The sequence below is a fragment of the Electrona antarctica genome, assembly GCF_951216825.1.
Source record: "Electrona antarctica genome assembly, chromosome: 23".
NCBI classification, from domain to species: Eukaryota; Metazoa; Chordata; class Actinopteri; order Myctophiformes; family Myctophidae; genus Electrona; species Electrona antarctica.
Window position 1 is genome coordinate 12154142 of NC_136804.1, and position 25678 is coordinate 12179819.

At 43.7% G+C, this 25678-nt stretch overlaps 1 long non-coding RNA gene across 1 annotated transcript in view; it reads right to left on the minus strand.

The window, feature by feature from the left end:
- The window catches only part of LOC306916511, a 46305-nt gene that overhangs the window by 11313 nt on the left and 9314 nt on the right, over positions 1-25678 (minus strand). The window contains exon 3 of the long non-coding RNA XR_013788990.1: positions 140-272. This is a non-coding gene — a long non-coding RNA (uncharacterized lncRNA). The remainder of the gene's footprint in view (positions 1-139; positions 273-25678) is intronic.

Genomic DNA, 25678 nt, shown 5'->3' on the forward strand with positions numbered 1-25678 from the left:
ATACGACATACATACACTACATACACTACATACATACATACATACATACATACATACATACGGACAGGCACATACGGACAGGCACAACTCACAGCACACATAAAGTCCAAGTGTAACCGGCACATAATCTGGGACTTACCCGCCTTCGAGACCTCCATTCAACTGGCAGCTGTGATCTTTTCGAAGTAAAAAAGAAAATCTGCAGGAATCCCGGACTTCTGTTGCACTGGGTCCATCAGTACTTCCAAAGGGTATGTCCATATATTGTCTTTCTGTGTGTAGAAGGGTAGAGAGAGAGAGAGAGAGAGAGAGAGAGAGAGAGAGAGCTCAGTAAGTCACACAGCTCCATGCTCGCTACGGGTGTAGTAGGCGGGCGCCCCGGACCAGAGAGCACAGCACACGTACAGAATCTGCCAGCCTCCTTGTCTGTCTGTGAGAACGCCTTGTCTGACTGGGCATCTGTCTGTCCGCCGGAGTCTGTGACTGCACATTCTGTCGCTAATGCGAGCCCATCTCCATGCCTGCCGTGCCGAACACCCCCCCCCCCCCCCAGCTTCTCTGCAAACCCGCGTCTAACCCTAATGCCGGTTTGCCTTGTCGCCTTCACGAGCTCATCTCTCTCTCACTCTCTCTCTCTCTCTCCCCCTGTACCCCCCCCCCCCCACCCACCCCCCCTGGCTGGAGACTGTCAGGGCCCGCCACAATGGGGAGGGAGGCCATGCGGGTTTCCCATGGTGTCGCGTGTTCCTCCCGTCTGGCAGTTAACAGGGCTTTGAATGAGGAATGTTAGCAAACACAGCCACTGAATGTGGGGTGAATGCTAAGCCAGCCAGCCAGTCAGAGCTCAGCACCGGGGCCCGGGCACATGAATAATGCATAAGACTGATCCAGAAGAGGGCGGAGAGAGGTGTGTGTGTGTGGGGGGGGGCTCCACCTCCTTGAGCACCCCCGCTCCTCCTCCTCCTCCTCCTCCTCCTCCTCCCTGCACTGTACACCTCCCTCTCCGTCCTCTCCAACCCACCCCTCCTTCTCTTTCCCGGCTCCAAGCTCAAAAATGCCTTCACGGGTGTGCAAGAGAGATATAGAGAGAGAGCGAGAGCGAGAGAGGCAGAAAAGTCTCTATACTACTCACTCATGCAATAAAAAGTCCTGCAACAGGAAACATTGTTGCACATTTCAGTTTAACCCACACACGGACGCACGCATGCGCGCACACACACACAATCGCTGCAAATCACTTCTCGCGCCAAGGCACGCAACATATTCTCTCTCTCTCTCTCTCTTTGGTTGAGAGGCATCATCTCTCACCCTTTTGCCTTTTTTTGTGTCTTTTGTTTGGAATTGGCACCTGTCCCAGAACCAGCCATGCAACCCCACCGCCCTCCCGCTCCCCTTTCACTGGAGACAGCCCACGACACAGAGAGAGAGAGAGACAGAGAGAGAGAGGGAGGGAGAGAGAGAGAGAGAGAGAGAGAGAGAGAGAGAGAGAGAGAGAGAGAGAGAGAGAGAGAGACAGAGAGAGAGAGAGAGAGAACGTGAGAGAACGTGAGAGAACGTGAGAGAACGTGAGAGAACGTGAGCAAGAGAGGGTGGGAGAATGAACAGAAAAGAGGCACAGATAGAGCAAAGGGAAGGCAGGGAGGGGACGGAGAGGCGCGTGAGATAAGAGAACGCACGGCAAACTGCCGGAGAAATCGTCTGTGAATCCCAGGGCTGTTAGGAAGAGAGAGACAGAAATCGAGACAACACAGACACACACACACACACACACACACACACACACACACACACACACACACACACACACACACACACACACACACACACACACACACACACACACACACACACACACACACACACACACACACACACAGGTAATGTGAAATGGAGACAGCTGCGACACAGCCGTACAGTGTGCTGAGAGCACGCCGTCTCCTCTTCGTCCTTCGGGCACAAGACTAGGGGAGGCTACGCTCGCCACTTTGCCGGAGAGAAGGGAAGCGTGGCGACGAGTCAAGGGGCGGCATCTTTTCGGAAAGCATTCACTTCGCTATAAGTCGGAGACACAAGGGGGTAAAAAACGAATCGAAACCGTCCGATCTTACCCGGGGGCGTTGTTCGGCTGTTATGTGCCGAACAACGCCTGAGAAAAAACAGGCAAAGTCTCCGAAAATCAAAGGGGGGGGGGATAACCGACTCAGCGTATGAGAAGAAGAAGAAACATTTATATGCACATAAATATGTATTGCATTATCGAGAAAAAAAAGCTCCCCATGAAGTGTCTTCGGAAAAGGGCGCGGAGGAAAGATCGAAAAGAAAATGGCAAATAAAAAAAGCGGGCAGAGCCACTTGTTGCGGGGAGATATTGAGGAGCAGATCTTGCCGAGGAGCAGAAGGAGGAGGCAGAGGGTTAAAATCCCAGGACTGTGGCAGTAGTAAAAATCCCTCCCTCTTCTGGCTCACAGCGAGTGGAGGGGAGGGCCCGGCTGTAGAAATAGCAGCAGAGCGCTGCGCAGCCCACCCCACAACACCCCCCCTCTCCATTTTTCTACCCCCCCCTCTCTCTCTCTCTCTCTCTCTCTCTCTCTCTCTCTCTCTCTCTCTCTTACTCTCTCTCTCTTACTCTCTTTCAGAGCTGCAGCGGCGTCCTAGCCTACCCTCTTGCATGTGGGAGAGTGAAACGGAGAGAGAAAAGGGAGGGAGAGGAGAGAAGGGGAGGGAAGAGAGAGAGAAGGGTTTGAAAAAGAAGAGAGAGAGAGAGAGAAGAGGGAGGGAGGGGAGAAGGAATGAGGGCTGTGACTGGAGGAGAGAGAGCTCAGCTGATGATGAAACGGGAGAGCGTGTGTGAACGGCGCGTTTTCATCACCGGGGTCCTCGACGCTATACGTGCGCGTGCACGGACGAGGGGACGGGGACGGGGGACGGGGGACGGGGGGTCAGCAATGGAGGGGGTTGTACGAGGTGACAGAGTCCACTCCTCATAGTTAAGAGCCAAAAGCAAAGACGCGCGCACCCACACATGCACGCGCACGCACACACACACACACACACACACACACACAAAGGAGTCGAGAACAACTTCAGTCACTCGATTTTAAGATCAGTCCTGTTTGTCCTTCACGTCACGAGCATTCGTGCACCTATAGTTTGATACCAAGGGTTTTTGGTTTTAACCCTGCGATGAACAGGTGTTTTTATCTTGTGATTGTGCTCCTGAGGGGTGGGGTTGACTGCAGTGCAACACAGTTCCCAGTGACTTCACCAAAAAAATCAAAGAACAGTATTATAGGTGAGTATAGAGCGCTTTTAAGTTACCGTAACTTTCTCTCTTCCTCCTATTTTGAATTTTATGAATCTGAACATTACCAGCGGTTGAGGGGTGGGTTTCTGAGTTCAGGGGTCCGGGGGGAAGGGGGAGGGGGGGGGGTAGCTGACTACCTTGGCAGTTGGTCAAAGCCACATATGCAGGGCTGGACTCAACGTCAAACGTCAACGTCAGTATACTCAAATATTACTCAAAAATTACTACAATTGAAAGTTGCTCAGTCAAATTTGTACTTGAGTGATAAAACTGGAGTACTCGCTTTAAAACAAATTACTTCAACATTCAAAAATATGTACAGTATTACAAAGTACATTTTCTGCACAGGGTGTGACCTGCCCTGGAAAGAAGGCCGGATAAGCAGCAGAGAGGCACGTGAGCGATGGGGTCACGATTGCAAAACGACAAATGGGCACATTGTAAAATTCCTGTGATAATGTGATAATGCACCTAGAATGTTACCACGAGCAGTGGTTCTCAAATTTTGTCACGTCAAGGACCCCCAAATGAATATATATTTTGAACCTGAAAATATTTTGTGCCAGTGACCCCCGTGCATGATTTGTGTGTTTGAAATGTTTTAAAAAATAATTCAAAATCTTCCCACATCTTCTTCAAGATTGTTTTGAAAATAGCTGATGTATGGCCTGGGCCGTGGCTCAGCGGTCCAGGCACCGGTAGCCCGAGTCTGGCAGTGTGCCGCGGGCTCGACTCCCGATCCCGACGGCCTTTATTGCATGTCGCTCCCCCAGCTCTCTCTCCCATTTCCTGTCAGCCTACTGTCTGTCCCTCTATAAAAAATATAAAATAAAGGCGAAAGCCGCAAAAAACCCCACTAGAACACCCTCAAAGACCCATGGGGATCCCCGGACCCACCTTGAGAACCACTGAAAAGAACAAGATACAAAGCATGGCGGTGAATAGGTAAAGGAGAAATGTCAGACAGGCAACAAGGAACCATTGCAATGAGTCTGCTTGTGCCCTGCCCGTCTCTCTCCCATTCTGTGTCCTCTAACCCATGGCCCAGCCCATTCTGTGTCCTCTAACCCTTGGCCCAGCCCATTCTGCATCCCACCGTTTCCTCTCCACTCAGTAGCAGCATGTGTAGAGGATTCGACACCTCAAACAATTTGGGTCACAATATTCTTGCCTGAATTGGTGACTTCTTCACCAGAATGCCCCTCCCTCAGCAAGCGTGTACATGGGCGTTTGCACGCGGGTATGCGCACGCATTCACGCGCGCACGTACGCATTCACGTGTGCACGCACGCACGCACGCACACACACATACACGCACCAACCTCTGCATCAAAGTACTGAAGGTTGCTCATTCTCAGCCTCCCTCCAACTTATGCTCCCCTCCCTGAAACATCTCTCAGTGGCCAGTGCTGTAATGTCCCTTAGCTGTTTGCAACCGATTCCCCGTGGCAACACGCCACCTCCCCACCCCCCACCCAACTTCCTCCCTTTTAGAAGCCATTCCCCTCCCCTCGACTCCTCTCCAAAGAAAGTTGCACAGGCACAACTTTTTTTTCTTTTTTCTTCTTTTTTTTCTGTCCTCCCCTTGGCTATGAAGCAGCAGTGCCACAAAGGAGGGAGGAAGGACGAGAGGAAAAAAGTGTCCGAAAAAGAAAATCTCGTATCGCAAGGGAGGGTAAAGGGTTGCACGGCCAGCCGGTTTTGATTTTAATCTGATTTTATTGCACACTAAAAAGAGTGAAAGGACGCTGCCGAAACAAACGCGGCCGAAGGGAATAACCTTCCCGCTCACTTTATTATTTAGGTTTTAGTCTTTTTCTTCTTTCTAGTGGGAAACAGGCAGAGCAGGGAACAGCAGCGAACAGGAAACCAACATGGCGGCTTGGCTGGTTACAGTTTCTACTCTCACTCTCGGTCTTGGAGGCTGACAGAGAGAGAGAGAGAGAGAGAGAGAGAGAGACAGAGAGAGAGACAGAGAGAGAGAGAGAGAGAGAGAGAGAGAGACAGAGAGAGAGAGAGAGAGACATTGCGCTGCTGAGTGTCTTTCTACCTTGGAGGCAGGACAGACTCAGAGAGAGAAAGAGAGGGAGACAGCATGCTCATCTCGTCCAACTCTCACTCTTTCTCCCTCGCTCACTCCTCGGTTTTCTTTCTCCAGAGTTTCAAAAGAAAGCCAGAGCTCTGGGCTGCACCAGGCGCATATCAAAAGCACACATAGCACAAATAAAACGTACAGCCGTGTGGAACACAAGCAGCAGAGAGGAGTGCCAGAGATAAGGACGTTGTAGCGCGTGGACAGTCGGGGCAGTGTTTTTTGACTTGCCGAATACATGCAGTCCTGTTCTATTGATGAGGAAAAAGTGATTGAGCGCCAAAACGGCCATCGGGGCGTTATTATTAAGCCCATGACATCACATCGCGCCACATCTTTGCACCAATCGCGTAACGCCACAGGTGTAGGGGAAAAAGGAGGGGGAAAAAGCTAAGAAAAACGTGGACATGGAAAGCATAACTCAAACAATAGGCAACAGGGGGAATAAGCGTGTGTGTCACCAGTCCACATGAAATGTACCTATAGTTTCAGCCTCGCCCAAGCCCTACCTATAGCATGCTGTTCTTGCTAGTCAGTTGTTTACCATCTCACATGTGGCAGGAATTCAAAAAACTTGGCAGAGCCTGTTGCACGACGCCGGGAGAGAGAGTTCACCCGAGGATACAGCTCTGGTTTTGGCTCGGCTGCCAACTTCTGACACCGTAGCCCTCTGCGCGGCCTCGCCCCTGCCTGAGCGGCCTGCGCAAGGACCCGCCATTGATGAAACTCCAATATTAACAACCACCCTCTTCTCCTCTTCACAACACCTCCAACAGTCCACAAACCATGCGCTTTTTCACCACCTTTTATATATATATATATATATATATATATACATACATTTTATTTGTATTTATTTTTAATATCGTCACTGTCGTGCAGAAACCTTTTATCTTCATAATTCATCTTGAATTTCCTTATCCTTTCTTTTCTTTTCATAAATGAATTCCCTATTTTATACTTTATCGTGTGACAGCAAAAGTAGCGGAAATATTGGATCTACAATCTCACAACGTGATGTGAACGTGCTTTTTGCTATTTTTTTTTAAAGATTCTGAACATTTCTGTAAAACAATTTGGCAATAATGACACGGCCAAAATATGGATGACAGCCTCAGGTTGAAAGAGGTCACGTCTGTGAGTTTTATAAATATTGAACCAATGAAAAGTATTAACAAGAGCTTGTGACTAAATATGAATAATAACTACACTGGGTCCATTGGAACACAGGTCATTTTGTCCATTTCCTACAAGGTTTCAGGCCGACAGAGACGGTGTGTTTCACAAACCGTTCGTCTAGAGGTGGAATAAAAAGCGCCACCTTGGATCAGACGGTTTATTGAGCTTTGGAACGCAGTAAGGTGACGCTCGAGAGTACGATCAGCGTGACCGAAACGATGACTGCATGCCTTGAGCGAGCGGCTAGAAATGGCACAGAGTACTACTAATGAATTATGCTCCGGCAGCAGCACACTGGAACAATATGGTTGTTGATCTAGTGCGCCATATCAGACTCTGGGAACACTTAGGTCCTTATCAATCACGCCATGAAGGCACGAAAGACAACACACGCACGCACGCACGCACGCACGCACGCACGCACGCACACGACTGCTGGACAAGTTCAGATTAGATTTATTGCACACAGGCAATGCCTTGTCTTATTGCCCGGGACAAACCGCACGTGCAATATTGAGTACGCAATAGAACACGCAAACTGCAAACAAAGTCCGATGAACGAGGGAAGATGACTCAGACAAATAAAAATGATCAAACTATTTAAATTAGACTAAAATAAACAAACAATATAACATTTTTTCTTTTATACAGTACAAATGAAAGGGAGAGGAAACCTGGTCTGGAGACACAGGAAAGAATCAAATCATTATTATAATTCTCTTCTGGACTGAAGTGGCAATTTCCTCAATTTATTAGTCGTAACGTCTTGTTAACAGTGAAAGTAATGCAGACCAGTCAGCCAGACACGTCTGTAACGGACAGAGTTATTGGAGCGGGGGACTTCTGTGTCCAATATAAACCTGTGAGAATATCCTCTCTGTCGCGTGGAAACCTCATATGTCCAAAACTGTTACTTTTCAGGAGTCAAATTTAAAGAATTGCAAAAATAGCAGATCGACAAGCTCAAGCTTTAGAGCTCGTAGGTCTGCCACTTGCATGACCAAGTAGGCCATTCGTTTACGAAAAAAAACACAAAAAGTTAAAATATGAAGATATGAACAGCATGGTTTGTATTGACTCACAATTAAGGGTGGAAAGTGAGCGTATTTACTTGAGGTGCTTTTACTTCACTTGAGCATTTCCATTTGTTTCTATTTTATATTCATACTCCACTACATCTCCCACTACAATTATGTAAAAACTTTAGTTACACGTAAACTTTGTACATTATAATTATTATTACAAACATGAACCAATTATGCAAGTGTGTTGCTTGTAGATTGACATACGAAAATTGTGAAAAATCATCATTTGTACTTTTACTTAAAAATTTGAATACAACCCTTTTCACTTTTAAAAGACTATTTATATGTTGTGGTATTGCTACTTTTACTTAAAAAATAAATAAATAACAGAGTACCTCTTCCACCACTTCTCAGAAGGGCCATACACTTTCGCCTAATGTGAGCAACAGCCGTCCATACGTCCGCAAAGACAAACGCTCCGCTCGCTGGCGGCCAGCGGGGCCAGAGCCTTCCTCTCTCTACGAGGTGGTCCGCTGAGAGGCCCCTCGAGAGCACGCGCCTCCACAACTGCTCTATTACAGCCGTGACCCCTGGGGTCAAGCTCTGAAGGGCTCCGAACAAAGGCCACGACCCTGGGGTCAGAAGTGTAACGCCGGGGGCAGGCCAGGGGCCCCATGTCAAGCTGAAAGGGAGCGTGCTGTTTGCTTTGAGAAGGTAAGGATCACTAACACCGCAAGCACAGGGGCCTAATAAGGATTAAGGGGCCATCCCCCCTTTGGGATGTCAGTCAGGGGCCTCTACATCACTCTCTATTAACCTTCCTGACCCCCGGCGGCCATTACAGGGCCTCAGGGGTCACGGTCGCTCGCGCCATACAGCAGAGCCGAAAGCCGCCTGCACTTACTGACAGCATTGGTGCTGAATCTTATGGGAAGAGACGTGTGAACAGGTAAAGAACGTTATGCATGAAGACATGCTTCTTCTGCAACGTATCTGCATCTGTTTGGTGGGGAGAGGTTCCAGGAGGTCCCCCTAGCAAAATGAGGAACATTTGAAACATTTAAGCACGGTTCCATTGCGATGCGACTCGTTTGTAGATCTGGTATTTTCAAGGGCGGAAAAAAATGATAAACTTTGACTCTCTTCTCGTACAATTTCTTTTTCTAGAACGGAGCCATGGCCAAATAAATTACATATCGATTTTGGCATAATTGACATGAAAATATCAGTGTATAGTAGACATTCCACCTGTCTTTTTCTACAGACAATTTACAACTATTCAAAGAGGAGATCTCAAGACACCGTAAATAATTTACAGATGCACTTGAAGGTAATCACCTTGTACGAGGCAAACAAAAATACACACACCTTGAGCCATCAGCTGTCATCTGAAGCCACTTCAAGTGACAGTTCCCGAGATGTGTGGTATGCTAATGGAAAAACACAATGAAAAGGTATGGATCTGAAGAGAACGAGGGAGCCCTAGAGATGACACGTGCAGCACCACAGGGCCTCTGCAGTGACCCGGCTTGAATGAAAATAGGAAGGTAAGAACCGAGAGACAAAATCACAAAATGGAGGACAGGGGGAGACAACATGGCGCACTGAGTGATGCAGTAAGTAACACACTGCTTGCAGCCTGCCAACTCACCAACTACAACTACAAACAGTAAATGAAAGATATACATTTCTATCCCATCAAATGCCAAAATGGACACTAAGTTAACTATTTTTATACACAAGATATTGATTCCTTTATTCTCCTTTATTCCTATAAGGTCCAATATTTGTCAAGTATGTATATTCTATCATAGACAATGCAGAAATGAAATATATATATTTAACATTTCCTATATGCCGTCTATAAATACAATGCAATACAACCATCACGTTGTATTATGTCTAATGTTTGTATGCATTTTTAAGCCTTAAGTGCCTAATTAAAATATGTATAATGTGATGTTTTAAAGAAGCTCATGAGATGTTACAATATAGGAGAGGATTCTTTTTTCTTTCACTCTTTAGTTTTGCAATTGAAGGAATTGAAGGTCACAAGTGTGGAGTCGTCTTCTTTCTGGACATTTCATTAATATAATTACATTTACTGTATAAAAGATTATAATATCAGTTTGGCTGCAAATAGCCCCAGTTTATTATATTTCTAAGACAGGACAATTACACTGAAAGTACTAAAATATAATAGAGGCTAATGAACCCAACACTAACTAAAAGGATAGGCAAATTTAGCTGATGTAAAACAATTATTACGTTTTCTTTTAATTAACACCTTTTTACCACCAAATGAATTATATTAGTTCACAGAATATGTAATTTTTGCAACAAAAAGAAGGAAATCAATTAATTCAATTTCCACTTATCAATAGGTTCATTATTAGTCTAAATATATACATTTACGCAAGATAACCTTACAAAGGCAAAACTAAATTGGACACAATTACTTTCTAAAACAAGTCTGTCCTGGATGGGACTCACCAGACGTAAAAACAACACACACACACACACACACACACACACACACACACACACACACACACACACACACACACACACACACACACACACACACACACACACACACACACACACACACACACACACACACGTTAAAATAAAATAAATATAATCATAGTTTCTAACTCATTATGCAGAAATGTAACTGTCCCATTAAATACAGGCAGCTTTTTAGTACACGATGGTAAAATTGAAAACCTACAGATCTTTTTGTTTGGGATTAACACTAACAAGCTATAGAAAAAGCAGTTAAACTGTGGAATTGAAGATCAATGAGTAAATCATTTTGTACAATGCAAAAAAAACATTATTACATAGAAATCTACATTTAAAGTGAGTGAGATTATTTTCCTCAGACTCTGAAATAAACTGTTCAAAAGGCTATTCATTCAGGATCCTGACACTTAGGTTTTGGTCAGTCACAAAATATGTAATTATCACTATAGAATAGCATATCGATTTGAATTTTAACCCGACTCTACTCTGTATCTCCCCTTATTATAATTCACCTTTTGTAAAAATGCAACTTTTACTGTTGCAATATGCATAGATGTTTCACCTGTTACATTTATACATTGATTTAAATTGCAAACATATAGTTTGAATAATGTCATCGTTTTTCAACTTTTTCCATTAAAACAAGCCTATCCTGTCAGATTAACTTAAAAACTTTCTAAAGTCAGTCAGAAGTTTTACATTTGTGCACTTTTTTTGTGCTTCTGCGGTTTCATTACGCAACTTTTGTGATGTTTTACAATCATAAAAATCATTTGTAAGATGTATGCAATGCAAAGCCACTTGATCATCATCAGCCGAACGACAACCAGTGAAATAAATTAAATTGGCACACCAACATAAAAAAAGCTTTCTGGGGATTTAGGCATTATACGCAGAGTACCCAGTGAACTACTCAGTGTTTAATTTAACCATTCGTAACTCCGAGAAGCACTTATATCCTATGTCACTTATTTACTCCGAACAGGCTATTTATTTTAAAATAACACTGCGAGTGTACAATTGTAACCAAATGGACCTGTAACAATTTGTACACTCAGAGAGTAGAATTAACTCTGACAATTTCACTGTGCATTGATTCTAGCTGATTAAGCTTTGATATTGACTGCAGCTAAAATCCTGCATTAAAATGTATCACTTGGACGGTCATTCACAAGCTCACTCACCTCTGGAAACAAAATCCATTCAGAGCAGAGAACATATTCACTAGAGCAAAGGTTGGAAGAACAGAGAGAGAGAAAGAGAGAGAGTGGACAAGTGTTCCCGGACACTAAAACAGCTACATGGAGACGGTACGTACACTGCTGCCTGTGGCCAAGCAGATCTCTACCCCGCTCCCAGGCACATCCTCCCAGACACCCCTCTCTCATTAAAATAAGGGCAGTGCTCTGGGAAAACCATCGTCCTACTTTTCAGTTAACCGTGACACTACCTTGCCTGCTGTGTCACTCTTCAATATTGGCAGGTTCAGAAGACAGGTTTGTCTTCTTCGTTCCCAGCCCGACGGAACGCGCCGCTCTTGTCGTGTTAAAGCAAAGCGCAAATACGGGAGCCTTCAGCGACAACGGAGATGTACGGTATGCATCCTTCAAGATGCTTATTTTGTTCATAATTTCAAATATTTCTGATCTAGAAAACAAGCAACAACATGAAATTCACATCAAAAGACATTTTGGTTTTTAGGTCATGCTCAAACTGTATTTTGAAACGTATTTTCAAATATTCACAATACAAAATGTTTTGCTACAAACTGATCCTCTGGAATGTCTGACATGCACTTCTACAAACGGAGTCCCTTAACACGTACAGGTTAAACACTCACCTTCATCAACTTTCGTCATTGATAATGAACCCTCCGCATACCTGCTACTTATAACCGGTTATAAGAAGAAGAAAAAAGAGAGAAACGTAAAAGAAATAAAATTTAAAAAAGATTGCCCCCTCATTGTGGAATTAGGGCTGGGTCAGTGGCGTTCTCGGGGAGCGCTCCCTCCTCTTAACCCGTTTTGGCCTGACGTCGAAATTTTAAAATGTATTTTCCTTCTGAAAACCTCATGTTTCTATATCAGTGGTTCTCAATATTTCATGTCAAGGACCCCCAAAATATATGAAATTGGCCGCTGACCCCCATCTGAAAATGTGTTGTTTCAGGGACCACCTCCCAGAAGCAAAGATTTGAGTTAAAAACGTTTTGCTCTGAAAGAGTATATATTCAAAGCTTTGCACTGCTATTTTTCAAAAATAGCAGACCTACAAGCAGACCTACAAGCTCATAGCGCGCCACCGAGTGGCGCGCTATGAGCTTGTAGATCTGCTATTTTTCAATAGCTAAATTATAACGATAGCAACAATAGCTAATAATAATGTTTAAAACACCAAAAGGGATTCCCGCCCAAAATGGGTTAAAGAGTTGGGGTTGGGACGTGCGTGTTGGTTCTAGCTTGTTGCCACGTTGCACGGCCCACTGCAGCATGGAGCTGCCTGGCCCATCAGCACAAAACCAGCCCCCGCCCCACACGTCACGTCACCACTATCCACCTGATCATTCTCTATAACGGTGCCCTCTGAGCCCCTGAGCTCTGGTGGTCTCCTTTTCATCCGAATCTGATCTGGATTCTGAGAGACAAACTCTTTTTCTTCTCTTTTCTTTTGGAGTTTTTTTTTTTTTTTTTTTTAAGATTTGTTTTAGGCTTTTCTGCCTTTATTAATAGTATCAAGTGAAGATAGACAGGAAAGAGGGAGAGAGAGAAGGGGAGAGACACGCAGCAAAGGTCGTCATGAACGGGACTCGAACACGCGACATACTGTCAGGCCAAAGCCTATATGTGGCATGCGCCTGGACCACTTGGCCAGCGGGAGCCCTCTTTTTGAGGTTTTGAGAGAACGACAAGTATCTAACCTGCACCTCGGCAATTCAAGATCAAGATCAAGAGAGGGGTTTATTTCTCACTCGATTTGTCAAATGTGTCACACAATTCACCTGAGGAAGGGTTCGGTAATGCTCTGAACAGAACATCTATTGGATTTTATAATGGGTCACTAGTCTAGACGCACAGACACACCCACACGCACACACACACATGCACACCCGCATGCACGCACGCACACACACACACACACACACATGCGCGTCTGGTGATATCTGTGTTGTACAAAGCAACACGAGGCATGGAAATAAGTGCACTACACCAGGGATTTCATGTGAACAGAATGACAATTGCTTGATTAAAAATAACGAGAAGCAAAGTCTCTGAAATCGGAACATCAGTCGTATTAGTGTGCTTTGTTTGTCTTAATCTTTGCTGAAGTGTGTGTGTGTGTGTGTGTGTGTGTGTGTGTGTGTGTGTGTGTGTGTGTGTGTGTGTGTGTGTGTGTGTGTGTGTGTCCGTCCCCGAATGGCTCACAGAACGACTCAAGGACATGCATATACATATGGAGAGCTAATAGATGATATAGCATCCGTGCAGTCTCGATGATACTTATTTCATCTTTAATTGGATTTTAGTGAGGCTGCTCCCAGTGGGAGCCCTGACGTTTCCTTTATGAGATGCCCTTAAACTGTAAAATGTACTGAACATCAGGGGTGTAGTGGGGGGGGGGACGTGGGGGAGCGGCATCCCCCCACTTCTCTCAAGCCTACATTTATTTTTGGGCAAAAATATGTTTTTTGACTTGTCATTTAGGCTACTTTTATTTATATGATTAAGCATTGTAAACCCCGTTTCTAAATAGGCTGTACAGGTCTGCGTGTTGTATAATGCGCGTCATGTGCACGTGCACGCAAATGCGCGTGCATATATGCCCGCGCACGTGTCTTATGGGGCGTCCCCCCCACTTCTAAAAGTAGCACTACAACACTGCTGAACATACCATACACTGTACAGTATGCACTGAACATGTACTGGACATACACTATGCATGCACTGTATGCACTGACTGTACATGTACTGTACATGCACTGTATGCACTGAACATGTACTGAACTGTACATAGGAAGTGAGCATAATTGGACTTTCAACCATCGTTTACTTTAATTTTAGAATTCACACATCTGGTGCTACATTTAGGCCTATACATTAATCTCCATATTTGTACAGTCAAATTTAAACATGATTCATTTTCACTTTCTCCTTTTTTAATTTGGTTCCATTAATGGTCCCATTCAAACTAATTATACCTTTTTTTTATCCTAATGGATTTGTCAGTGCACACACTCTGTGGACACTTGAGGAAGACCTCTTCACCTATAACGAGTAGAATGTGTTTTATAGTCAAGTAGAATGTGTTTTATAGTCAAGTAGAATGTTTAATAGTCAAAAGCGTTAAGTACAGCAACACATTCTATAGCCTACTATTCATACCACAATTGCCATGCACAGCAAAACCCTTGAGTGTTAATTCAATGCCAAATATACCCATAAGGGTCCATTTGGTTACATGCACAGTTGCACACATTCAAATTAGTTACCAAAAAACAGAAAGTACAACCACAGTTATAGGACAACGTGGCTCTTTCTTTGCAATCAGTTAATGCTGTTTATGTTCCGTTTGAGATTATTTATCCGTCTGTTTTGTGAAAAGGCAACAATGACTGGTTTGTGCATCCTGCCGTGTGTGTGTGTGTGTGTGTGTGTGTGTGTGTGTGTGTGTGTGTGTGTGTGTGTGTGTGTGTGTGTGTGTGTGTGTGTGTGTGTGTGTGTGTGTGTGTGTGTGTGTGTGTGCGCGCGCACATTTGGGCAGGTCAGATTGAGACGGACACAGCCTCCGAGGGATTAACCACATGAACCCCAGCTTGCCTATTCCCGCAAGGGACATTTGCCAAAATATATATATTTTTTAAAACAGCCGACCAATGGGCTCACGGCAAGCTTGTAGATCTGCTATTTTTGTCAAATAAGACCTTTGGGTGTAAACGTGAAAGAAGTGGTCCGAGTCCAGTTGTATAACTCAGGTCCGTTTCACTAAGACTAGCGGGTATAAGTGGTTAAGATGCTAGCAGTCATGTGCCTGTCAGCTGCAACAAAAGCCTGCCTATGTAGGGTGCATACAGATGGGCTCCTTTGTGTGCAGTGCATGCTGCACACATCCAGGCCCTCTTTCTCAGAGCGGAGTGCCAGGTCTGGACTGCACTCTGTAGGCCTGCGTGGCCACAGGCCTGCTAACACTATAGTGGGCTTCTTTTTTTCCCCTTTTTTTTTTTTACTTTGTGCGACGCGTCACTTTGCTTTCATTGTTCAACTTCTTCTTTTCCTCCGATGCCTTTACTTCACGTCTCGTACTTGTTGTATAGTTTCATTTGCCTCACTGAGTCTTTTCCCTCATACAAGTACTTAGAGATCGGCTATTTTTGGCGCGCAATACCGGCACACAACAAAGTATGACTCAGCGATTTTTCCACAGACAAATTTTCAAACAGAAACTGATGACAAAAGCAACAGATCAAAGCTCTTTTGAGCACAATCATGCATATTTAGTCCTGACTGGTAAAGCCTTCCCTACACACGATATACATTCCCTAAGTACGCCCTTTCAGACAACATGTGCACACTGTATATTGTAAACATACATATTTTCCATTGCATGTTGTATAAATCTTTTCTCCTTCTATATTTGTGTTACACATACCGACCCAACAGGTCCAATTCTTAACCCATTCTGGGCGGGAACCCCTTTTGGTGTTTTAAGCATTATGTTATACTTTAGCTATTGAAAAATAGCAGATCTACAAGCTCATAGTGCGGCACCGAGTGCTGAGTTACGAGCTTGTAGATCTGCTATTTTTGAAAAACCTGTGAAAATGTGGCGCAAATCTTTGAATATATATTCTTTCAGAGCGAACGTTTTTAACTCAAATCTTTGCTTCTGAGGGGTCCCTGGAACTACATATTTTCAGATGATGGTCGGTGGCCAATTACATATAGTTTCTGGGGTCCTTGACATGAAATATTGAGCACCACTGATATAGAAACATAGGTATTTTAGAAAACTGTCAGAATTTAGAAGACATTTTCTACAGTCAGGTCAAAATGTGTAAATGTATGTTAATGTATACAGAAAGTGATTAAACCGACCCTGATAAGGGGGGGGGGGGTCGGGTGTATGGGAAATTAATGTCTGGACTGGCTTTTATCAACCGGGACCTGAAGCCAACTTTAATAATAAAGGTGTTGAGGCTCCCTGCGTGACTGGGATCAGATGAAGTTTGTGATTTGGTAAGTACAGGTAACTCTATTCTGGCCATGTCATATAGAGCCAAACCCTGGGTGAAAATAGCCAATCTACAAGCTCACGGCGTGTTGGGTGGTGACACACCGTGAGCTTGTAGACAATTATAGGCGGTTGTTTTCAGCACCGAGATTTGGGGTAGAAGGGGCCAAAAAGGAAGGGACCAAGTATCAACCCCTGGGGGACACCAGTCAACAAAGTAAGTGGTATGATGATGATAATATGTGAAACTAATATACAGTATGTTTACTATCAGGGTTGAATGCAGAAAGGCAGGTTAAATGATCACTCTCTTAAAACATATACTCCACATACAATCTATTCTATCCTGTATGTATGTATGTATACTATTCTGGGTCAATTTGAGATACTTTAACATCCAAATACTGAATAAATAAAAAAAAGGTCATTTACAATTTAGGTATTTAGCAGATGTTCTTAATCCACAGCGATTTACAGCAAGCAAGAACAACACAAGGTAATACATCAAATGCAGAGAAATAGTCATCTAGGATCATAACCATTGTGGTTTAATAACCCTTGTGGGTTAAGTTGAGGAAGGCAAGCATGCATAAACTGCAGGTTGCTTACAATGACTGCATGCGTATATTTTTGGATAAAAAACAAGTTGGAGCAGTGCAAGTGAGTTAGTCATTCTGCATCGTGGGAGTCTACACTTTTCATGCATTACTGAGAAACTTGATGTACAAATGTATGTGTCGACTGAACGAGTCTCAGACCTTTATAGTTATGCTGCTTGCTAACCCCAGCCTCGGTATCACATAACGTAATAATCTAATAATCATAATCTAAATGACATATTTTAGCCTTTGCGTAGCCTGCAAGGTCGTCGAGGCAGTATAGGGCAAGCGATACGGCAAGTCCACGGGCTAAGGTGGAGTTGTCCCGGATGCTTTAGTGAAGGTTCTGCCAGCTTCCCTGTATCCTCAGATCTCCTTCATGTGGACAAAGCTACTATACATTTCAAGTATATCCAAAAACTATAGACAATTAAAAATGTATTGATCAAAATAGAGCCTCTTCTGTATGTTTATGTGCATTTAGTAACACAGAAGAGAAGATACGTCATCAATGCTGCTTACAGTAGGCCTATAATACTAAATACCAATTAATTTGTTGTGGGGGGAATTTATAAGGTTTTTGAGGATAGGAGTGGTTACGTAGAGTGTTGAGGAATTGTGGGTTCTTTTAGTCATGTAGCATGACTAAAGCCTGATTTATATTTGGTTGTGAGCCAGAGCTGATCTGCAGGCTCACAACCCACTGCATTGTGACACGCTGTGCACCTCTAATGGTTCCCAAAGTGGGGTCCGGGGACCCCCAGGGGTCCTTGAGGGAGTTCCAGGGGGTCCCCAGCTAAATGCTAGTTTGGAACCAAATGGACCCTTATGGGTCTGTAACTCAGAGAGTGTAGACATGGAACCAAATTGATTTGGTTCCATTTGTACACTCTCTGAGTTAAATTAACTTTGATTTTACAATATACATTGGGGTCCCAGAGATAGAAATGCAGCCTAATTCAGGTCAAACCAGGAGGGTCCTTGATATTAAACTGGTTGAGAATCACTGTTAGAGCCGTAAAAATAATCTCTTATCAAATGGGGGTCTGCAGCCTAATGAGTATCATATTGGGGGTCTGCAGCCTAATGAGTATCATATTGGGGGTCCTTGACATAAAAAGGTTTGGGACTCACTGGTCTATTTGAACTATTCAGAATAGGGATAAGGGCTAATATAAGGGTAAGTGCTATTTTTCAATGGCTAAAGAATAATATAATGCTTAAAACACCAACAGGGGTTCCCGTCCAGAATGGGTTTTAAAGAGACTATTTCGGCATGCCACAAAAGCCAACAATAAATCTTTAATGCGAGGAGAGAAGGTTGCACTCTAGATATTTTGCTCTTACATTGCCATGAAAAAACCCTATCAGGGCTGATATTTGGTGTAATGACTCGGCACTGCCAGCAATTTGGCAAAGTGTATTGATAGTTAACACGGGCATACATCTGAAATGAATTACTGTATCCGTTAGTTTGAATGTTAATGTTAATATATGAGCCATGAAGACTTTTGATAATGTACTGTATATTTTATTATTCATGTTTTGGTTTCTTCCTGTCTCGATTGCTGCAAAGTAGTTACAGAGTCTTTGTTTGGTTTGCCTGGTGTGTGTAGTTTTTTTAATGTTTTGAAGTCATTTTTAATAGGTTGTTTAGATTTTAAGTGTGTATTTTATGTTTTTATAGTTTTTAAAGGCATGGTATAAATAAAGTTTTCTTAGTGACGTATACTAGCCACACGGACATATGTTCATTAAACTACATCCATACAGATTGCTTTCATACCGCTCTTGTTTACAGCAAGTCTTACAACACTGGTTCTCAAGGTGGGGTTCGGGGACCCCCAGGGGTCCTTGAGCTAAATGGATAGTTAGGAGACAAATAGTGTTGGGTGAAATCAGCCCTCAGCTATATCTGTCAGAAATATGGGGAGAGGGTGGTGGACAAAGAATAGCAAATCTTAGTCCCCCCTACTTTCCATGCCCCGACATAATGCACTGTCACTGACATATGAATCGACTGACACCTGTGGCTTCGTGCAGTGCCACTCAAAGTGACTACTGGGTTGGGCTTGCTGGATGCATGGTCCAACCCCTGGAACAGATATAGCTGAGGGCTGAAAACACCCGTGTGCGAACCAAATGGACCCTCATGGGTCTGTAACTGTATACAGAGTAGAGAGTATACAAATGGTACGCTCTCAGAGTTAAATTAACAGTGATTTTACAATAATATATATTGTGGTCTCAGAGATAGAAATGCCATTAAATGGGGGTCCATGTAGCGTAATGCATGTCAAACTGGGGGTCCTTGAAATGAAAATGGTTGAGAATCACTGCTAGAGCCGTGAAAATCTTCTGTTATGCGGGTCCCTGGCATATGTTTTCAAATGGGGGTCCGCGGCCAAATAAATGGGGGTCCTTGACATGAAAACGTTTGGGAACAACTGCCTTACAACACTGGTTCTCAACATGGGGTCTGGTCCTTGAGGGCGCTCCAGGTGGTCCCCAGGATAATGGTTGAAAGTTTGGAACGAAAGGGACCCTTAGGGAACTGTAAGGGTGACAAAACTGTAACTATAACTTTGCAAACTCCCAGAGATAAATTAATATTTTACAGTGTAGAACATGGGTCCCAGAGATCAAAATAGTATCAAAGATTCATGACCTAATTCATATCAAACTGGGTGTCCTTGAAATTAAAAAGGTTGAGAATCACTTACAGAGACACCTGACAATTTGTAATTGTACTGTTTCTTCTCGCTATAGTCAAAATTACTTTCTCCCACTTCTACACCAAGGCAAAGTGTATTAGCACCATTTTTAGCACTATTCCATAAGAGTTTGAATGAGTAGTGCTGGAATAGGCTGTGTTTATCCATGCTGTCATTGAGGAGATGACGAAATCCATTCATTCAAAATGTCAAGACTTCAGACTGTTGTGTGCAACGTGTTACGTATTTCTCTAGAAATAGCAGATGACAGAAGTCATTTTGTCATGCTCACAGTGAAGCTGTTTAAGGCGCAATTAGACCCTGCAAATCCCCTCACCGTTCGGCAACATGTTACACATTTTATTAAGAGGGGTATTATTCTAGGCTCAGGAAATGAAACTGCATGACCCCCCCCCCCCCCCCTCCCCCTCTCAAGTTCTCTCTCACTTTCTTTGTCTCTCTCGCTCTGGCTCTATCTCTCGCACGCACGCACGCACGCACGCGCGCACACGCACACACACACACACACACACACACACACACACACACACACACACACAGTCACACACACACACACACACACACACACACACACACCCTCGCAGTCATCCAAACTAGCCAAAGCAATAAGTTGTATGTTAATTAAGCCTTTGTCACCATCGCCCCAAGATTATTAGCCCCCACGACACCACACCCCACTGGCACCAAGTGCACACACACACACACACACACACACACACGCACACGCACACGCACACCGCACACGCACACACGCACACACACACTACCTGGACAAGCTATGGTGGCTGCCAACCCCGACGTTGACGGGGACAATGTGTGCGAGAAAGATCGGCACCCTGCCGTGTTCCGCTGTTTTGTTTTGTTCCCCAACCCCCCGCTGTGCCAGGGATCCCCTATTGACCTGTTAAACCTACGTGACTGGAACAAATGCAAATGGCGCTGACTTGTTCACACAAAATACTAAAGAACCATTCAAATGAGGCCCCTGCCACAACAATGCATGGATGGCCTAGACCTAGAGCCTCCACTGGGCGCTGGGGCGGCCTCCGGTCTGACGGAGAGAGAGAGAGAGAGAGAGATATAGGCGGGGAGGGAAAGAGAGGGGGAGACACAGAGACAGAGGGGAAGGGGAGAGAAGTAATGGGGGGTGGGTGCCGTTTTTTAGACATTGTACGATTCATTCTAGCCGTCTGGTGGAAAGCGACCATCCACTTTCATTACATGCAAACGTGCGCACACACGCACATGCGTGCGCGCACACACGCACACACACACACACACACACACACACACACACACACACACACACACACACACACACACACACACACACACACACACACACACACACACACACACACACACACACACACACACACACACACACACAGGCAACAAAGTAAGGATATATGTTACACCTGCATGGTAATTCTCCCCAGGCTGAATGGCGAACACACAGCAAGCTATAGCGCACCGAACTTAACCCTGTAATTACTCTGTACGTAATACTTTGTAATTGAATGCCAATGGAGCCGAACTGTCCCTGTTATCAGGCCCGCCCCCGACACCAGCTAATCCACGTGAACCCAAAGCCTGCTGGCCACTCACATCCCTGGCCCCGGGTGTTCCATTCTGATGGACGGTCGGTCCCATTACAGCAGAGGTGGAAGAAGTACTTTGATTTGTTTTACTTACTTTAAAAGTACCAATACCACAATATAGCCTACCAAAATAGGTCCTGTATTCCAAATTTTACTATGGTTGAAAATGCCACCAGGATAAGTACCAAAATAATACTCGATATGCAGAATGTACCATTTGTGCCAGGTTTTTCAAAATGTTTTCTAAATCCAATGGACACACTCTCAAGTACGCTAAATTGTATTTATTGTAAGCAACGCCCTTGAGTAAAAGTACGTAGCTTCTTTCCACCACAGAACTACAGTAAATATCGTTGCTGGTGGGCGGAAACCATGTCAAGTCCAAAACCATTAGAAAACCAAAATATGGAGATACAAGGTTTCTGCCCGACAGCGACCACACCTCTAGCTGGGGATGTTTATTCCAGAATGGGATATGTCCTATTGTGGAATACTAAAATCTGGACATTGCAACACTGTACAATAAAATATTTATCTTGGACACTCTCTATTCAAAATTGTATTAATAACCACAGGAACCCATCCATCCATCCATCTTCAACCGCTTATCCGTAGTCGGGTCGCGGGGGTAAAAGCTCCAGATTTTCCTCTCCAGATTAACATTAGTAACTTCCTCCTGCTCCCGAGGCGCTCCAAGGCCAGTGGAGATGCCAGCCACGCGTCGAAGAAAACTAATTTTGGACGCTTGTATTCGCAACCTTATTCTTTCGGTCATGACCCACACTTCATGACCATAAGTGAGAGTAGGAAAGATAGCTTTGCCTTCTGGCTCAGCTCTCTTGTCGTCACAACAGTGCGGTACAGCGACTGAAATACCGCCCCTGCTGCTCACAGGAACCCTAGCATCCCGATTCTGGCAAAAACAACCAATGTAGATGCTCACAACATGTCGCAACGTCATCTATCAAATCTAGACACTCGCAGAGCATTGTGAGCTCGTAGGTTGGCTATTTTGAAGCATAGAGATTTGGTGCAGTACAGAGCCCTGGGGGACCCCAGTCAACAAACAATAGGATTTAAGATTTATTTTATTTGATACAAACTGTAGCTACTGTGTACATACTGCAAACAGGCTGGGAACAGCTATCCAATGCAACTATCATAGTATTTATAGTGGATGCTAATTTGCAACACCTGTCCCTAGTCAGTCTCTTTTTTCATGTCCCATTGGCTGATATCAAACTCTGGTTTTAATTAGATATCTCTAAAATGATTGTTGGAACAGTAATATCCAACCACAATGGCTTGGTTCGATTCTGACTGGAGAGCTGTGATGCATAGTTGAAGTGTAGTTCTAATCTAGTTCATAGAAAAGAATACCAGCACTGTTATATCCGCAGCAAGCAACATACGGATGTTTCGTCCAGGAGGCCTTCCTCAGCGTAAGTCTGAACAATATGGAGTCGGTGTCACTTAAAAAGGGGACCTGGGTGCCCCGCACAAAACGGTCCGAGTGCACCCTAACTCACATTATTCATAATATTACAAATTGATGCTGTTCACACGCTAACTCATTTTCCCACATGGAGTACATTACAACAAGAAAAAGAAAAAAAGAAAACACATAAAAACAACATACAAAATACACAATTTACACATTACAATTTGATCTTTTAAGATACCTCTTGGAAGCCACTAGAAAGTAACTGACCCTGTGCAGGTCTCTAAGACCCCTATATAAAGACAGACTCAGATTTTTCACCTTTCTAAAAGATAAAGATTTTCAGAGACAGTATTAAAAACACCCAAGTAATAACTCCTCATTGAGCCCTTCCGGGTGTTCAGTTTGTAAGTTGTGTATCCACCATGCTTCTCTCTGTAAAATTAATTTCTCCCGATCCCCACCTACTGTATTATTAAGGGCTGCACAGCCTCAATGCCCTGGAACCTCAGAGGGCACACTTTATGTCCCACCTCATTAAAGTGTCTAGCGACTGGAGATTTCTCATCCTTGTTCCTAATATTACTCTTATGTTTTGTAATCCTTACTTTAAGTTCTCTTTTGTACCACAAACTTAGTCTTACAGGTGATAATACAGTGTTCATTGCATTGCAATGAACACTGCTCAAACATGGAAAGTTACCCATAGGCAAATCTGACATGAAATGGGACGGGATGGGAATAAACATTAAACAAGAATCCTATTGGATATAACGTGAGTGCTGGTATTCTTTTCTATGAACTGTATACCTGAGCCGTGCACCGGACCGTCACTCTATTACTTGGAACTACTCAACTGAGTGCTTGCTTCTCCTCCTTTCTTCTAGTTCTAGGCCATCAATACAATTACACCACAGCCTGTACTGAGCAAAACATCTTTAACTCCACTGAGGTCCCTTTTCCACCAGTTGGTTCCCAATGGGAACCAGTTCAGTTCTTTTTGGTTTTTAGTCCATGAGCCAGAGCTCCAAAATTGTAACGTTAATTATGAATTGAGTGGGAAAAACCATACCTATATTAGATTGTTATCACCATGAAACTTCCCCAATTGAGTACTTACACAAAGACAATGATTTATTGTATTACAAATTTTACATTTTTAAATATGCAAATGAGGCATTATGTAGGAAAATATGCAAAATAATCGAAAATATGAAAAAGCTACTACTGTGGAAGGGTTATCATGTATTAATTTACTTGTATTGATCCTATAAACAATTTAATATAAGTCTAGTTTGCCCACCAATTTTGGAGCTCTGGCTCATGGACTAAAAACCAAAAAGAACTGAACCGGTTCCCATTGGGAACCAACCGGTGGAAAGGGGGTCTGAATGGAGAATTTACATCATATGTAGACGAGCAAATCAGCTATTTTTGACCTACACAAATTAAATTCCCATTGACAATGAATGGATGATGCACGATGATAAGAGTGCCCTTCACTTCATACGGGTGTGGTTTTTAAAATGATTATACGCTGTTGTGTTTTTATGCGAACTGGACTCTTGGAAGATTAGCCCATGTGGGCTAAAAGAGATCCAAATCAAATCAGAGCCGTAGCTAACCTGACATTATTGCTGTGCTCCAACCATGATCACATCATAACACATGAGAAAATAGCAGTGCTAGGATTACCGTACAGTGCATCCATCCACTAAAGTGTTACAGTTTTAGCATTAAATGTCTTACCTCACAAACTCAATGCTATTCTGCAGCCAGATCTCATTTCATATTGGCGATAAGGTTATGTGGGTAACTGTAATCCTTCAAATGGTGCTCATCTCATTTTTGAACCATGCAACTTCAATTGTGTGCGGTTGCCTGTCATTGTGTATAAGTTTTATTGAATTATGTCTTTGTTTAGTCTTTAAAAGCCTGTTGAGTTTTTTTTTCTTCTTCTTACCAAAATGAGTTTTTCTGGTGAAGGGATGCTTGGTCCGACGTACTAACAGTCCTACTACAGTCATGAGTCCGACACCATACCCAAAACCAAACACTAAACCTAACCTCACAGGACGCCACGTACGGGTTAGTTTTAACATGCCAAATGTTAGTTGTAACCTGCCACGCATGTTGGGAGCCACCAGTTAGTTTTAAACTGCCACTGGTTAGTTTTAACCTGCCGCACGTCAGGAGTCATGGGTGAGTTTTAACCCACAGCACGGGTTAGTTGTAACTGGCAGCGCATGTTGGGAGCGCCGGTGTTGTCGAACTAATGCCTGTTGGGCTGTTAGTATGTCTAACAAACGTATGCACCCCCTGGTGAAGATGGGTTAGGGAAAGGGAAAGCTTTGTTTGTCCCACAGGGGAAATTCAGTTTCAGCTTCACCTATAGCTGTGTGTTCTGAGTACCAGACTGGCTCTCTGCCCACTAAGCTACAGAATTCTCTGTTATCTCTCTCCTGATTTGAGGAAATTGGTATCCTGACCTGAAAATGTATTTTCTATTACTGAAGAGTTGGAGACAGATATTGCTATGGCAATATAGAACTATTTAATGTCTGGACTAGTCTAATTCTGGACAACTGGATACCAAATTACTCGACGACGGGCACCACACTCCCTCAAGTCTTTGCCGCTGCACATGCAGAGTTTGAAGTCGGTCGGCCCCATTATATGGCCATATTTTCCATTTATTTTTATGTACTGTTATGTTTTAAGATAAAATACTGCAGATATTGTGTTAACCCTGTAAAAGTGTTAAAGCAAGTTGAATCAAAAAACTTGACACAATTGCTATATTGAATAGAAACTAATATTTGTTTTACTGCATGTTGAACATGACAACAAAACTGAACTTACTGAAATTATATGACCACAGTTTAAACTAAATATAATCAGGTCAGGAGGCACTATATTGCATACTTACAGCATAGATATTTAAAAAA